At 50.8% G+C, this 17,549-nt stretch overlaps 1 protein-coding gene across 1 annotated transcript in view; it reads left to right on the top strand.

The window, feature by feature from the left end:
- nkd2b (NKD inhibitor of WNT signaling pathway 2b) overlaps window positions 1-17,549 on the top strand; it is a 28,056-nt gene that overhangs the window by 862 nt on the left and 9,645 nt on the right. The window lies entirely within an intron of this gene.

Raw genomic sequence — 17,549 nt, 5'->3', positions numbered from 1 at the left:
ATCCCAATTTTCTCCAAAGCTCACGAATCACGAATGATCTGTTTGAAAACATTTTTGATGACATATTTAGAGGTATTCAATGTAATATGTTTAAGTGGGTTTGCCTGAATGAAGGGTAGCCTAAATGTTGTTGTTATAGTCGTACTTTATCTGTTTCTCGTGGGCTGAAAGAAATCGTTGCGGTAGGTACAGACGTGCATCATTCATTGAGAAACTTAACGTTTGACAGTTCAAAAGTTGTTGAGGCACAAGAGAGTTATTGTCATCACAACACGAGATGTGAAAACAAACCAAACGAAGTGGGCCTCGCGTTCAAAGGCCCTCTGCAAAGACTTGTTGAAGTCTTCCTGAAGACGAGAGTTGTTGCTGTTGTTTTTACGTGTCATCTTTGGCACCTGGACAAAGGTGCCGTGCTGGTTATTCCCTGCTACGCCTGATAGCATTTGACAGCCCCAACCCTAAGGCCAGTTTTGGCAATATGGCATCCATAGACCCTGTTACCTCACTATGGGCGCAGCTTAGACGAAGGTGTGTGTGTGTGTGTGTGTGTGTGTGTGTGTGTGTGTGTGTGTGTGTGCGTGCACGCCTGTCTGTGCATTTGTTTTTGTGTCTGTGTGTGTGCCTGCATTTGTGTGTGTGTGTGTGTGCGTGTGTGCGTGCGTGTGTATGTGCGACTTTGTGTGGGTGTGTGTGCAAAGGGCTGCTTTGGCGGCCGCTGGCAGCATCACAGGGTCCTGTGTCTCTCTCTCTCTCCTTCAATGGTTCCCATTATAGTGCGAGCTCCCGGAGGGCAATGATCTGTGGCTCAATATTACATCACTTCAATTAGCACGTCATGTTGAAGGGTGCAAGGGCAGGGTGACTTCAGACACAGCGGCGGAGAGGTTGCACTGGAGGCCTGGTGGCTCTGCTCCGTCTCCAGCCCTGTGGGTGGCTCCCCTGGAAGAGTTATGGGTGAAATCACAGTCATTAAGCCTGACCGCTGATGGCCACAGCTCTCCCCCCATGTTTTTTGCAGAGCATTTCCAGAGGGGCCAAGAATGTATTTGTCAAGACAATGTTCCCACCAGGGAAAACACGACTACAACTTTTGGCCTGCACTTCTGTCTTTCTTAAGTGTGTGTGTGTTAAAGTTGGAAGTTTCTTCGAGTCATTCTGTGGTCCTCAACAGAATGGTATGATGGAAACATGAAGTTTGTAGAGGATCTAGTCTTTTCCTTACTGACTTGTCTTTGAGTTTGTCATGTGAGTTGAGTCTTATACGAGACCCTGAATTTAATGGGAGATAAATTGCTGAATTTTGAACCAGCGTTTTTCCAAGTAGTTTTTGGTCCAGGAATTGCACAAATTGCTTTATTGCTAATAATGGTGGAAAATCCACTCATCCACCAATCCCTCTGAAAAGCTCATTGTTCCTGTTTGTGGTAATCACAGGGTCTGTTTGTTTTGCCGTTTTTGTTGAACACGGCCACCCTTAAACTAGAGACGTGGGTAGGACTCTAATGAGTTGCTGTCATGTCAGATTCCCCTTTGAGATATGGAAATTCCACTGAACTCCCAGAAGTGTCACTCAAACCGTCTTTGTGTGGGGTTTGCTGGAAAACGCGTTTCAACTGTAGACATGAATAGCAGTTAGACTGAAACAGCGAGGAATGGAACCAGCCCTCCAACCAGCAGCAAGGCAGTGGGGGTGGGCACTGAACGTCTTAATGGGTACCAGACATGAAAACTGTTGACGTGACGTTTTTTTTTTTGTTTTGTTTTTCTCTTTTACTCTGAAGATGACAAAGACTTTGTTCCCATTGTGGATGAATTCCGTTGCTATCTGTTTTTGTTTTCGCCTAATTCTCCATCCTTAATGGGCTCCACTGAGGCCTGGGACAGATTGGGACTTCTAGCGTGCGGTCGTAGCCATCGTTTCATGTCGTCCTCTGCCGAGTTGGGGAGGAAAAAATGAATGAAAGGTGTATTTTTAGAATCATGTGGGATTTAAGCATGAGACAATAGTATCATAAACAGCTCTAAGCCCACTGCATTACAGGGATACTCTCCGTAGTGTTATCAGCTGAAGATTTATGAGCTGAAATTTTATTGCTTTGCAAATCTTAGAGAAGGTTAAAGGGGTTTTAATGGCATCTCCATTTTGCTTGTTGCCTGTCCAGTACCATATCCTAATGAAAGGTTTGACAGGACAACAGTTAAATCAGTCGATAAACCTGTCACTCATTCAGTTCAGAGGAACTCGGAGATGACCTCTATGAGATGAACAGGCTGTTGGGCCAGTAAGGTATGAGCAATCTTTTAGATGGCAGAGATCAGATTTCAAGCAGACGAGTCAAGGACAACTTGTTATTCTTTCCATATCGCCAAGACATGATCTGGAGCTGCTGAAGGTGAAACCAGCCTTTATCAACCTTTGTTCTCCGCCTGGTCGCCACACAACTCCCCATGCATATGGATTTAACGCTTTTAGACATTGATATTGTGACTTTTGTTTCTTCAAATCTCTGGCTGTTTCTGGTAGTTTGTGCATATTTTCAATCTGAAGGGGCATTCCTTGCCTTTCTGTTTAGACATTGTAAAGAAGTATTATGACCTACCTCTGTTTTGCCTTAAAATGCGTATTTGTGTGCTGGCCTGGCTAATGTAATACAATTCAAATTGTAGCTGAAGCTGGAACTGCCATGTCTCTGCTCATATGAAATCCTGATTAGCAATAGCTGTATCTGGCGGTGGGTCCTCCCCTCCCCTCATTGTCAGGGAGGCTGGGGGGTTGCGGGCTGGGGCTGGGGCTGGGGGTGGGCTTCGGATTCCTTAGCTGTCTGGCCTGGACTTCAAAGCCTGAGCCAGGAGTTATTAGAGGTCTCTGGTATCAGTGGAGCCACAGCGCGCTCATGTCCCCCTCCTGTCCTGCTGGGGGATGGGTCTGTGGGGGGAAAGGGCTCATAAAGAGATGGCTGTTCATATCCCAGCACCCCCCCCCCCCCCCCCCTCTCCGTCTTAGTAAAACACCTAGACATATTTCAGCCCAAATGGACTGAAGGTGTTAGAGCAGAGGCAGAGAGAGTGGCCCTTTATCTGCAGCGTGGGGCGCTCTCAGATAGACAACAGATGACTCAGTGATGAAAGCAGTCCCTGGGATGAGGGGAAAAAGAGAGAGAGAGAGAGAGAAGTAATCAGGAGTCTCAGGTGAGGAGATGCGAGGAGCTGAAAGTGATGATTCAGCTGGGTGAGTTGGCCGCAGTCGTGGAGAGGTTGGGGGGTGGGGGCTGTTCTGACAGCAGGCGGCAGGTGCTGAGGACCGCCGGACCGGGTCTGGACACCTGGCTGCCGTGAGTCACGGAGATCACCGGGGGCCACGTCAACTGTGGAGGAGCTTCCTGGTTGGCTGCCAAGAAAGCGAGGGCCGCCGCGCCACTGGTGGGGAGCCTTGACGAGAGGGGCCACTCTACGCTCTTAATCAGGGCGCACGCCAGCGCTGCCCCGCGCCTGGCTCAGCCCTCTGATGGTGCACTGTGGCTCAGCCCTGGAAACATCAACAGTCATAGCTGTTTCATGCACTCACACACACACACACACACACTCACATACACACACGCACACACACACGCACACACACACACACACACACACACACACACACACACACACACACACACACACACACACACACACACACACACACACACATCCTGAGTTGTTATCTGGCCCTTTCTAAAACACGTTCTAATTCAAACTTTTCAACACTGCCCCTTGTGTCAGGCTTTCACCTTAGCCAAGTTGGGCTGTGTAAACATCTCGCAGCTTAAAACAATGACTATTGTTACAAAGAGGAAAAACTGGAAACTTTGTTCTTAAGTGGAACGTGGTCTGTTTGCATTTATGCGAGTTTGAAAGACAGGCCCTTTTCCCCTGGAATTAAACCCACATGAATCTGCAAAATATCTGTACAAGTCAGCATGTCAGGATAGAAAAACTATCAAATACCTGTGAATGAGACATTTGCTTGGGAGAGATTTACTTAAGGTAACCCAGTAGCAGCACAGCTAGGCTCTGTTCTATGGACGGCACAGACACGTTGTTGGTGGAGCACTGCCAGTCGTGGTGTCTGGTTCTTTTGACTCGAGTGGCCTCGCCATTGCGTTGTATGTGCTACAGGTATCCATTGCGAACGAGATACATTTCTGTGTGATAAAAGCAACGTTTTTCGCTTGATCGGGTCCAGAGAGGGATGTTTTGTTTGGATCACGTCAAGTTCTGGCATGTGCTCGCATCTCTTCCTCAAAAATTTAGTTTTAAATCAGTGCTATTTAGCTTGGAAAAGGGGCAAGGGTGTCTGGCCTATTTAATGCTGTCACGTACACTGACATCTTTTTTTTTCCATCCCCCCTCTCATCGTTGAGCACACAGAACTGCTCTTCTCAGATTCCCTCTCACTAGTGAGCGAGTGCAGGAGCTGACAGTCTGCGTTAGTGTGAGTGTTTTACTGAAGGCTCGTCATACATGTCTGAGAAATGCAGGGGAATACTCACTGAATCATACCACTGGGACGTGTGTGAGAGAAACCCCCTTTTCCTTATGGAAGCTGTGCGCTCGCTCTCCTGAGAAGAGAAGAGAGGAATAGGTGTTTTGTTGATGGTGTCTCGTGTTGGTGTTTGCATGTATGGGAAAATGTTTAAGGCCCGTGCGGTCTTCATTCCTGAGGAACTACTCAAAGGCATCTGAAAAGTGTATCGTTTGTGTGTGTGTGTGTGTATGTGTGTGTGTGTGTGTGTGTGTTTGTGTGTTTTTCCCCCCACCCCCCTCTTTTTTTTCTCTTTTTCTTGAAATTGGCTTCACAAGAAGGGGCGCTGTGAGCCTTCATCTCTGAATGGAAAGCATGTGGCTGCCATCCAGAACAGCGGGGTCTTTCAGCGCGGCCCCGGCACACATCTGCTCCTGGTTTGTACAGCGCAGATCCTGGAGCAGGAGAAGGGCCCAGCCTGGGAGAGGGGCTGGGGGGGAGTGGGGGGGTTCAGTGGGGGCTGGGCCTGAGTGTTTTTCTTTTTTTGAAGGGGGATGGGGGGTGGCAGTGGGGTACTATTTCGGTGGGGGTGGGGGGTGCTCAGGCTAAGGGTTGAGGAGAGGGGGAAGGGGTAGCCGTGTGCTCTTGCTTTTAAGCATTGTTTCGGAGCTAGATGGACCGAATTCAAGGATTCGTTGATTGCGCTTTTTTTCAATTTCCACTCCTCGCTTGGAAGTTGCCTCCTCGCTGGCCAAAGCAAACACTATAAGGTCCACTGTCAACACCTGTGAGACCAAGATACTTCAAAATGTACTCCTTCAACTCAAGTCTCCGGAGTGTGTGGACGTGTGTGAGTGTGTGTCTATTTGTGTGTGTGTGTGTGTGTGTGTGTGTGTGTGCCTGTGTGTGTGTGTGTTTGTGTGTGTGTGTGTGTAACGACACCAATGTGGGAAAAAAAGGCTGTTTACGTGTGTGTGAGCAAACACTCCCACATGTGTGTCTGTGTGTGTGTGTGCGTGAGCATACATGCAGACTTGTGCGCTAAAAGCCAGCCTTGCGCGGCCTGTGTTTCATGCGGGAAAAAAAGACATTTTGACACTGCAGGCAGATTGTGTGTTTATTTACTTGAGGATATTTATACTGCAAAGGGCCTTTGAAGATGTTTGCTCGCTATATGCCAAGACCCAGTCCAGGCGCTCTCTCCAGCAGGGGGAGGGGGAGGGGGGGTTAGCATGCCCTGGAGAACAGAGGTGCCATCCACTCCCCACTGATGAGTCAGATCAGAGAGCGCTGTTTTTACACCCAGTTCTGTTTCACCGTTTGGTAACTATGTAATTATGGATCCCTTAATCTGTAGTTTTCAATGATCCATTAGGCACGTGAATTTGCATGAGGAGGTGTACTTTCGCTTGGAGATGTTTGTATTTCTCGTAGAGCCGAACAGCAGGGGAACGCCTTCGTTTAATCCGATCCGTGTTACTGGTTTCATTGTTTGTGTTGTGATTAATTCACCATTAATTCAAAGTTATTGCCTCAATTCATCATCATGGCGAGTGATGAATGGCATAGTGCTTTGTCTCAGCCCCTCTGAAACGTTAGGGCTTTGTTCTGCACGCCAGGAGGACTTTTATGTCTCCAGCCCAGCAGTATATCATGGCTGAATTAGTTACAAAATGGGGGAATGGAGGGGGGGAAAAAGAGAGAAGAGGAGGAATAGAAGTGAAGGAGGAAGAAGGTGAAGAATGTTAGACGAGTGGAAGAGACAAAAAGCCTTAACCGCTGACTCAGCCGTCGCTCGTGTGAATGACCGCGTGAGCGCAGACGTCTTGCGGTCGCCGCCGTGGCCGCTCGGTCGCGGGCAGGGTTAAACGCCGCGCTACGCCGGGTCGGCCGTCTGTCGCTTATTGCGGAGGGGAAAGAAAATACCTGGGTCTGGAGCCCGCCGCTCAGCGCCCAGAGTTTTGGCTAAGTCTGCTGGACCCCAGTCTGTGTTTGATCTCGGCCAGCTCGCAGCCAAGCACAACACCAGGAGACTCAAAGGTTATTACATTTTAGTGTGTAAGGTATGTTTCCACATAAACCCCCAGTCCCTCGTAGAAGGCTTTAGTTCTTTTCCAAGAGGACTTCATTTTTGCAAGCCTTAGAGCAGTCAAGGGAGTATATGATTTTTTTTTCTTTATTATGGTCATCATTACTGCTGTTGGTTTGGTGTCAGTTAAGGAATTCCTAATTGAATATCCATTGTTTTAATCAATCATTTCAGTGGTTTTGAGGATACTCACTATGGCCAAGCACCGTTTTGGAAAGGTCGGTTTGTTTTTTGTTCTCTGAAGATGAAAATGAGAACATAAAAATTGGAAAATGGAATTACTTAATTAAACTAGAGGGACACTCGGAGAGCGCAGAGCTCTGTCGAGGCCAGAAGCCCTCTCGCCACAGTAAAGTAGTGCGGGAGACAACTTGGGTCCACTTCTTGATCCGCTCCAAAATGTCGGTCCATGCTCCACCTCTAGACCCAGTCTCAAGAAAACCATCCTGGAAGATTCGCTTAATTCTGCTGACAAACCAACCAACCCAACAAGTAGCAATGAAACCATAACCTCCTTGGCGGACGTAAGCATGCATACATACAACCCTGTATTCATTGTATTGAGCTCAGTGGACTGAATCCAGCGAGACTGGTTCATGATGCCGCTTTGTGTGAGACTGGTGAAAGATACGCACTGTTGGTTTGGTGATGAACCTCACACGGTGATGAGCTCACCGGGGCAACAGCAGAAGGTGCTGTTTTGAGTGACGGTCAGGTGTGGGCAGAGCCCCGGGCGGTACGAGCGAGGCCGTCCAGGGCCCTGTCCTGGGACGCCGTCCCGCCGTTTGATCCCAGAAAAGCACACATCCATTTCTTTGCACAGGTGCAGGGCAAATAGTGGAAAGATATGCGGGGGGAAGCCTGCTTGCCTGTACATTGTGCAGCCTGAAGATAAGTGTGCGCTGCTCAGATTGATTCATCTCTCTGCTGGGGCTGTGTCTCACTGTGGGGCTGTGTCTCACTGTGTAGCACTGGAAGCCCTCTGGAGGTGTCTCTGTGTGACATGTATTCCAATAGCGCCTTATGTAATGTGCATTAATAGGTAATGGTGCGTTCACAACCCAGATTCTGAACAAGGACAGGCTCGCGGCGTCGGAGCTCCTGAATGCTTCAGAAACTTCATCCTCTCTCCACATTCCAAAGCTTAATGTCCCACTAGACTCGGGCTACAGACACCCTAAACCCTGGCTTCCTGTCTGCGCACAAAGCAAACAATCCACCCGCAAACAAAGTAGAGCGCAGAGAGAGAGCGAGAGGGAGGGAGAAAGAGAGAGAGAGAGAGAGAGAGAGAGAGGGAGGGAGAGATCTTGGCCTGTGTTGTCTGTTCTTGTTTGATGCAATGCTTCAGAACACCTTTTGATGTCAATGAGCTAGTGCCTATGGAGGCTGTGGAGCTACACCTGAACGGAGCCTTGTGGTGCACAGAGGAAGCTCCTCTCACCACCGCCTTTGTCATACACACACACACACACACACACACACACACCCTACAGGCCTCTTGACACATTAAGGTGGTTTTGAATTTCTCTGGAAGGAAGGAAGGAAGGACTCTTTGTTTGTTTGGCTTCACTTTGGTATCTCGTTGGAAGCCGCTGCTATCACCATTCATTTTTTTTTCACGTGGGAGATTTATGGCGGCGCGGAGACAAAACAGAGCAGGAGGGAGTTTGCACTCAGGTGTAGAATTTAGTGTAGAGTGTAGTGGTCATCGTAGTGGTCTCCTCTGCCGCGGCGGTAAAGGCCAGGCTCTCCCGAGCTGGACCTCAGCTCCACACATGTGTAGGTTTGGCTGTTATTTCGCCCATAAAGCATCACGCAGACACATCTGAAAGCGGTTAGCAGTTCAAACTCACGGCTTCAAAGAGTGAAGCTGGGTTTCTCATAGCAGAAAAAAAACCACACACGCACATTCTGGAAACACCTCCCACACATGATAGTCCTTTAAGGATTGAAGGAGGGAATATGGTTTTGTTTATTTTGTTTTGTCGTATAAGACAAAACAGGCCACTCCGTGTCCATGGATGGACGGAGTCCGATTTGTGTGCCTGGATTAATCATAATGCCATGCATGCTGTAGGAGTTCTGAGGTCCACGCTGTCTAATACGTTCCTTATGTGGCGCATGGGGTGCGCTGTGGTTATGGTCGAAAAAGGATCACTTTTGCAGTGTTTTGTTCTCTTACGTTGGAGTAGTTGAGTAAGATTTTGACCGTGCGGACTAAGAACATGCATGGCTGGTTGTATCCTGACTCTATGGCTCCAATACATAATCCTGTAATGAAAAGTTGTAGTTCGGATTACACAATGCTGTTGACCACTCAGTGCGTTACGTAATTGGCGAATTGGCTAAATGTGGAGCTACGTTTTATGGGTTTGCTTCATTTAATAATCACCTTTCGACTGCCACAGTCTAAATTCTGTCGTGTCTCCTGTGGTTGCTAGCCCTCTTTTTGCCAACAGTGCTCATTTCTTTTCGCTCTCTAACCCTCTCCCTTTTCACCCATGTTGGTACCTTGTTAAATTTGGACCCTTTGTATATTATATATGCCTTTGAAAAGGAGGAAGGGGGTGGGGGAGCGAGCGAGCGAGTGAGCGAGCGAGGGGCTGAAAGAAGCCTCTGTTCTCATTTCCTCTGAGCGCACCCCTCTTTTCTCTCCCGCGCTTCCTGCTCAGACTGGGCGACATCAAACGCACGGCCCGAGTGTGTCTGCCACGCTGTGTATTTACTTTTGGTTTCATTTCAAACAAACAGCCCCGGCGTATCGAGTTCACCGCCTGGGCTAACTGTCCCCAGAAAGGAACTCGGGCGAACAGCAGCAGACCAGCACTGTTGTAGGGGCCTCGGACTCGTTTGGAGTGTCACGGGTTCCGCTCGTTTACGGATGGCTGTGAATGGTTGATTTGGTTGTTCTGAAGATAAAATATGTGACTGTATATGGCAAGCAAGACGTGCAAACTGGAGATGAAGCAGAGCTGTTGTTTCTCCATTGTTTTTATGGCTGCTGCTTTGTCTTTTTGTCTCTGCTGTAGCAACTGTCCTCACACCACCTTAGACATCGTGCTTTATTGCATCGCGGTTCACTTGAAGTGCTCGCGCTGTATTTTTATGGCGGTGTCTCAATAGAATAAACGGTTGTATCCAGCAGACAGTATCGCCTCTTGTTTTCCAATAGACCACCAGTCAGCCAACCTCTCAGGCCCAGAGAGACCACCCTCCCCCCAAATACACACACACACACACACACGCACACACTTATTCCTCCTGCCGCCTTTGAAATGTGAAATTGAGCAATTCCACTGGCAGACTGGGTAACGCTCCATATAGGAAGCCCTCCACGTCTCCATGGTGATTAAGAGCAGTGGAACCCATACCCCCCCACCACCAGCTCCACCCCCATCCCTGAGCGGCTGACCTGCTCCTTGATGTTGATGCGGGTTGGAGCGATCCCATCAGCCCAAGTATGTGAGAGAGTATCACATCATCTGAACCCTCAGCTCTGCACCGTGCCCTGAGCCGGTGGAACCTGCCGCGGGTGACACTCACTCACTCACCCACTCACTCTCTCACTCACCCACTCACTCACCCACTCACTCACTCTCTCACTCACTCTCTCACTCACCCACTCACTCACTCACCCACTCACTCACTCTCTCACTCACTCACTCTCTCACTCACTCTCTCACTCACCCACTCACTCACTCACCCACTCACTCACTCTCTCACTCACTCACTCTCTCACTTACACACTCTCTCACTCACACACTCACTCACTCTCTCACTCACCCACTCACTCTCTCACCCACTCACTCACTCACACACTCACTCACTCACTCTCTCACTCACCCACTCACCCACTCACTCACTCACTCACTCACTCACCCACTCACTCACTCACTCACTCACACACTTTGTCTCCTTTCAGGGATGAGACAGATATAATCACACGTGGTTGGTGCGGTTGGGTTGCTCCCCATGATAGCACAAAGGGATGAGACTGGGTTCCTCATGACTGGTATACTATACAAGCAGGGTGTGTGTGTGTGTGTGTGTGTGTGTGTGTGTGTGTGTGTGTGTGTGTGTGTGTGTGTGTGTGTGTGTGTGTGTGTGTGTGTGTGTGTGTGTGTGTGTGTGTGTGTGTGTGTGTGTGTGTGTGTGTGTGTGTGTGTGTGTGTGTGTGTGTGTGTGTGTCTGTGTGTGTGTGTGTGTGTGTGCGTGCGTGTGACTCTGTACGCATCTATGGTGCGTCTAAATGCATCCTTGACTTGTCCTTGATCCCGGCAGTGCTTGCAGACTGTAAGAATCCCTCTCCGTCTCGGAGGAAGCCGAACTCCCGGAGACGCGCGCGCTCAGCCAGGGAATCCCAATGAGCCCTGAGTGCACCGAGCTCTAAGCAGCCGGAGCGGCGGGAGGCACACTTTCTCACGGCGCTGATTTCCGGTAATTATCACTGTAAGCGCGGGGGCGCTCTCTGCTCTCCCTCCGCCCTCTGACGCTGGGGAGGGGGGGTGGGGGGTGGGGGGTGGAGGACCTTTGATCTCTGCCTCTGCTATGGATGAATTACGCTCCAAAATTTCACACAGGGGAACACTGCTTCAAACACACACAGGGCCTGTTTCTCAGGTGCAGGCCAGGAGGGTTGAAGGGCAAACTCACAAACGTGTGCTTATGCTTACACACAGATGTGCACACGCACACACACACACACACACACACACACACACACACACACACACACACATACACGTGTGTGTGGCCAAATGCTGCTCAAAACACACACTGGCACATGGAGAGCCATATATACACACCCATCACACACCTCTACTTAACTTGTTGCCGCCTCATCTTATTTGGCACTTGAGATTACTGGAGAGGCTGTTGGTTGAGACTTGTAGATCAGTGGCCATGCCTTATCTGTCACCGCGGCTACGTTTGGCCACGCCGCTCTGCCAACTGCTGACTGCACTCTATTCGGCTGAGAAGGCAAAAGGCTCTCGCATACACACTCTACGGTATGTGACTGCACTATAGCAAAGCTATAGAGATGCACAGAGCTGGCCCTATCTGTCTTCTGTGGCACCTATGCTAATGTAGATATGTATTTCACGACACACCCTGTGACCTGAAGTGACATGCCTGAGCATAGCTGTCACGGATTGTGTCAGATTGTGTCCCTTTCATGTCACTGAATACCGAGTATTTTCACACTCAGTAGCACAGAAGAATAATGACCAACAGACTGCTACACAATGTGCGTGAGAATCTGCCGTGTTGGAAGCGGCTAAAGGTTAAAGCCGTTAAAGCAGTTCACCGTGTTTTAGTATTCAGTTGTCAGTACTATGTGTTTTGAGTGTTGGGGGCGACTGAGGGATTTCAATCTCTGACCGCACGGCTTTCAATCATCTTAACTGGACAGGTATGCCTAGATACATTTCATTCCCCTAACAGCCCTCAAGTGAAGAGAAAGTCACATGAAATTACAATGTCATTGTTGGTTCACCTCCCACCTTTAGCCTCTTCTCACATCCCCAGTGCCTCTGTCCCTGGAGACATATCTAACCCACCTCAGCACCAGCACCAGTTACCCTCTGGCAGTGCTTCATCTCATATACGCTACCCACCTTTGAATAATGTGAGATCACTGATAGTGCTCAATCTCATATACGCTATCCCACCTTTGGATAATGTGAGATCACTGATAGTGCTCAATGTCATTAGACGCTATCCCACCTTTGGATAATGTGTGAGATGCTGCAGACACCGGCACTTCCTGTGTGTGGCCATGTATTTTTAGGAATAACAGGAAGAGTGTTGCAGGAGGTTGACCCAGCCCTGACCCCTTGTCTAGTGCCAAGGCCGTGAGGAACTTCACAGCTTGGAATTAAGCCTGTTCTTCCACCAGTGTCAAGAATGCTCGCTAGGGCTGCCAGTCGTCGCTGCAACCATCCCAGCGCACACAAACTCACACACACGCACGAAACCGCAGACTACTACTACACACACACTCATGCGCACACACACTAGTACACACACACACACACACACTCTCACAAACATCCTCCTGGAAGAAAGCAAGCAGAAGGCGCCGGAAGGAGACAGGGTAAGGAAGGGTCAAGTGAGATTGTGCTCTGGATACGGCTTATCACGCCTACTAGAATGCCCTGCATGGATTGAGTTGTAAACTCGTCTCCCTTTGAAGTATAAAAAAAAATAGAACCTTTTGTTGTCTGTTGTAGGTCAACCGTCATTAAAAAGTTTTGAACAAAAACACATCGTACAGATTGTTGTCTGCTTTGAGTTTTACTAGCGCTATCAGACTGGAACTAGATTATCTTCATGGAATGACATACGTCGGTTATGTCTGGGTTTGATCATTGCACTTGATTTATCTTTCTGCTCACACAGCAAATAGTTGTAGACAGTAGGCTGCAAGGCGGCATGTCGCCCTGCTAGTAATTCTGCTGAGACAGAGGCTGGGTTTCTCTGCAGAATGCTAACAGCATTTATGTCTGCACCACCTGATCCACAGGCCATATTGTGTGCGTGTGTGTGTGTGTGTGTGTGTGTGTGTGTGTGTGAGAGAGAAGAGAGGTAGAGGTGGGGTCGTCTCTGGTCTTTAAAGGGTGTTGTGGAATGTGTAGCAAATCCCCTAAGCTCTGTGGGCCAGTCGGCGGCCGCCATTGGCTGGAGCGCTCCACTCCGCCCGCTCCCCGAGCGTGAGCGGCAAGAATTTCACACGGGGGCCAGAAACAGAGGAACATCCTGCTGGAGTCCAGCCGCCGCGCCCGCGCACCCTTTGATACTGTATGTGGGCCACTCACAGGCTCTCGTGCTGTCATGTCTGTGCGTGTGTGTCTGATGTGTGTATGTTTTGGTCTGTGTGTCTGTGTGTGTGTGCGTGCGTGCGTGTGTGTGTGTGGTTGCGTGTGTTAGCGTGCCCTGTCAGCCATGTGAAGACATGTTTTTGTCTTGAGTGCGGTATGGCGCGCACGGTTCCGTCACAGGCTCATGTGGAGCGGAGGCTGGCGCGGGAACACGGCGCAGTACCGTATGTGACGGGCCCTGCCGTCTGCTGGAATGCCACCATCTGGTTACAAACAGCGTGATTTAGTGCGGCTCTTTGTCAGGCCACGCTCCGTGCGTTTCCACTGTCCAAGGCACATTTTCCTCTCTTTTCCCACATTTTTCCTCTCTTTCCACATCCCTCCCTCCCTCTCTCCCTCCCCTCCCTGCTTGGCCTCCCTCGCTGTGTGTGTCCACCACTTTAAAAAGCTAGTCTCCCGGAGGAGCTGCGTAGATCACGCTGAAGGGCCGGACCCTAAAAACAGCTTGACATATCGGCGTGAGAAGTGGACAGGACAGTGGTGGTTAGAGGAGGAGAACACGAGACGGACCGAAGGAGAGCCGGGAAAATAAAGAGCCTTCTAGAAACATCTGCAAGACATTGTGGACCGGGCGCGCTGTCTAAAGTGACAGGACTGTGACAAGCGACTGCGGACCGACGTGCACCGCAAGATGTGCCCAGTCTCTTTACCAAGAGGCGGAGTGTAACATGCTTTCATGTGAACCCATGTTTATTTCGCGCCCGTCAATCACCGCCGTGTGTAACGCAAATAAGATGTTCAGTCCACTGGACTCTGTGGGGCTGTGTGAGTGCATCAGATAACGATAAAAGTGAAGCCTATATGAGAGGAAACCGATCCCGTGGATTAGGAGGCTGGCAGAAGACAGAGGGCTGGTCAGTGGGAGATGCTAATCTGTGTTTGTTTGTTGTGGTACCCAACGGGGCCGAATCAAAGCGAGGCCGCAGATTAGGCTGGGATGTCTGGGGGGCAGAGAGCAGGAGATGTTCCCTGATCGGGGCGCGCGGGCGACGGGGACGGGCAGCGGGGCGGAGGGGGCAGGACTTCAAACGGCTGGCTGGCGCTCTGACGCAGATGGCGGAGCCCCCTCGTCCTCTGTCCTTCGGCCCGCGTCCTCCCCCACAGCTGCCGCTCCGCCGTGACCGGAGGGGCTTCAGGCCCGCGCTTCATGTCCTGCCAAGAAGGAGCCCTGCCCCAGCGCTCGACCCCGGGGGCCAAAAGTCCCCCCCCGCGCCCCACACACACACACACACACACACACCCACACCAGCCCTGGGGGGGCTCACAGGGGCTGATCTCCGCACCATCTGCGCCCCGCTCCAGATGGCACGGTGGCAAGGCTGGGGCTTTATCACGGCCGCCTTTACAAAGCGCCGGGACCTCGCTCCTACGGGAGAAACAAAGGCAATTACAGGCTGCGGTGGCGGGCCCAGCTGTCCGGCTGGTGGCCGGTGGCCGGTGGGTGTGTGGGGCCAGGCCGGCCAGCTGTCTGGTGACTCAGGGGGGACTTACAGTAGGGCTGCCCTCCAGCTCCTCTACTGTCAGCTGGGCTCCGTCAGCCCCACAAACCAGACCAGGTTGGAACTGTCCTCTTTCAGCTCGGTTACCTCCTAGGAGACTAGGTTTTTATTTGTGAGACAAGTGGCTCCACTGCCATTGCTCTCTCGCTCTCTCGCTCGCTCGCTCGCTTTTCTCGTGTCAAACGGGCAGCCAAGAGGCCAGATAATAATATCGCTCGCCAGGGCGCCACGGCCACTCTGGCTCCAGCTCGAGATGTCCCTCCATCAGCCAGCTCCGCACGCTGCCAGTGGAGAGGCCTGCTGGGCCAGCCAGCGGCGCGGAGCTGCCAATGGGAACGCAGCCGGCGCTCCGAGCAGCCCGAACGTCAGCCGAGGGCCAGCCGCCAGCCCGGAGAGCAGGAAAGGGGAGTTTCTGCTCGTGGTGGAAGGGGGAGAGAGAGAAGAGGAAAGGCAGGGCCTGTTGCACAACTCACACTTCATAAGATACCTGTTTTGTGTCGTGTATATTTTTTTTAAAATCCTTCGCATTTCAAACCACACCTCTTCCTCCTCCTCCTCCTCCTCCCCCTACTCCTCCTGCTCCTCCTCCTCCTCCCTCTCAGGGTTGCCTCTCCCCCTCCTACCCCACCATTATAAAACAACACATCTGGTTTTGGTGCCCAGGCATTAGGCTCTTTTGTTTCTCAACGGTTCCCCTCGTTCTCCAGTGACTGGGCCGCAGTAATGAGAATGATATTTGTTTACAAAATAGCTTTTCTTTTCATCAGGCTCTGAGGTTCTCAGGCTACAGCCACAGGCTTTTTCCACTGCAGACCCCTCACATGCAGCAGCTCCATTTCCCACTGCACTCTTGAGGATCAGGCTACTAAGAGCAGACCCACTAAGTAGCCTTTTCCTGTGGCACTCTCGAGTGAATGTCAGCCACAGGTAACCTTTTCCCTGGAGTACACTCTGTAAAAACATAATGTAGCTTTATTCCCCCATTTCAAATTGCGTGTACAGTTTCGTTGGAGTATAATGTTAAGAAACTACTTCATAAGGTCACTGAACCAGTGAAAGCCCTTTTGTAGAGTAAACCCATGTCAATGACTGCAATCTGTAATCTCAGCGTTATATTCTTAAAGAGTCCACAAATGTGTCAGGTGACTGTGGACATAGGGTGGGTTTCTCTAAAGGAAGAGGCCGATCGTCCACCTCAGCTGGTCTGGCTCCTGGGCCATTTGATCTGCACATTTTAGCTTGTGCTTCAAATACTCCAAAACCAACACACTGCACGCATAAGGATATATGAATGTGTTTGGACGACTCACAACATAGAGTACAAATGTTCATATTTTGGCCTGAAGTAACCAGCTATAAGGATCTCGACAAACATCCAGTTGGCTCGCTTGGCTGGTGTGGTTACGTGTTTTTTTATGACAGGAGGAATGGAGGGGGGAAAAAAACAGCATGTGTATAGGACTGACGGAACAGGGGAAACATGAGAACAAAGATGGAAGTGTTTTCTGGAAGATGGGAGGTGGGCTTTCAGGGGGTTGATGTCACCTGGATCAGAGTTGCGAAGGCTCCCCCCGTCTCTCTCCCCCACCAGGCCACCCCCGCCCCCCTCCCCTCTCCTCTCCTCCTCCTCCTCGCCCCCGCCCCGTCTCCGGCTGCCTCTGTCCCACACAAGAGTCTGGCAGGGCTGCTGGCTGGCGCTGGCTCCCAGCTTGCTGCCGACTCTGGCGGCGTGAGAGAGCAGCTCTCCAGCCCCGGCGCTGTCAGCACCTCCACCAGGAGGACCTCACTCCGAGGAGGAACGCTCGCGTTAGCCTAGCCTTCCCATTGCCTTTTTTTTTTTAACGTCGCCACACAGCCATTAAAAAGACACTTGTTTGGGATGTGTCCCTAATAAATGTCGTCCGCTTCTTTAAACTGGCCCCTGCATTTTAAGTCATTCTAATGAGCTCACTAATGGCCCCTTTTTTTCTCGTGGCGGAGTCGTTTAGCTCCGCGGAGCGCTCGCTTTTTAACGGCGTGTTTGGTTGCGCGCGTCGGAGCGTAATTACAGATGGTGGACCCCGGGGGGGGGGGGGGGGGGGGTACGAGGAGAAGATGATAAAGGAGAGAGGGAAACGCATTAAACGAAGAAACGGCACAGGCACCCGGCCAGCACGCACTCAATTAAGCATATGGCACACACATTGGCGCTTAACAAGCGGGCGCAGTGGGCGATAGCGTTTTTTATGGTTGGAAGTGGCATGTGTTCCCCTCGCAGAGCCGGGGGCGCGCGGCCACACTCCAGCCGCCCGCTATCAGGAAGTATCTGGAGTTGGGACGCTAGGTGGGTGGGGGTGGAGAGGAAGTGGAGGGTGGAGAGGGGGAGGGTGGGCTTGTCTCCTTCGTCCTGTGAACCCCTCACACACACACACACACACACACACACACCATGGCTCCGTCTGCTTTGGGCTGCACACATCCTCCCTAATGGATGCTGCGACTTGCTCAGGGGTGGCAATAATGTGTCCCAGATTCCTCTGTCTGCTGTGATTCGGATCTGCAATTGCAAACACATGTGTGAGAGTGCCGTGATGCCC

Source organism: Sardina pilchardus, chromosome 6 (genome assembly GCF_963854185.1).
Source record: "Sardina pilchardus chromosome 6, fSarPil1.1, whole genome shotgun sequence".
NCBI lineage: Eukaryota > Metazoa > Chordata > Actinopteri > Clupeiformes > Clupeidae > Sardina > Sardina pilchardus.
Note: the sequence above shows the minus strand (reverse complement) of the source record. Positions and strands in the feature narration are given on the sequence as shown.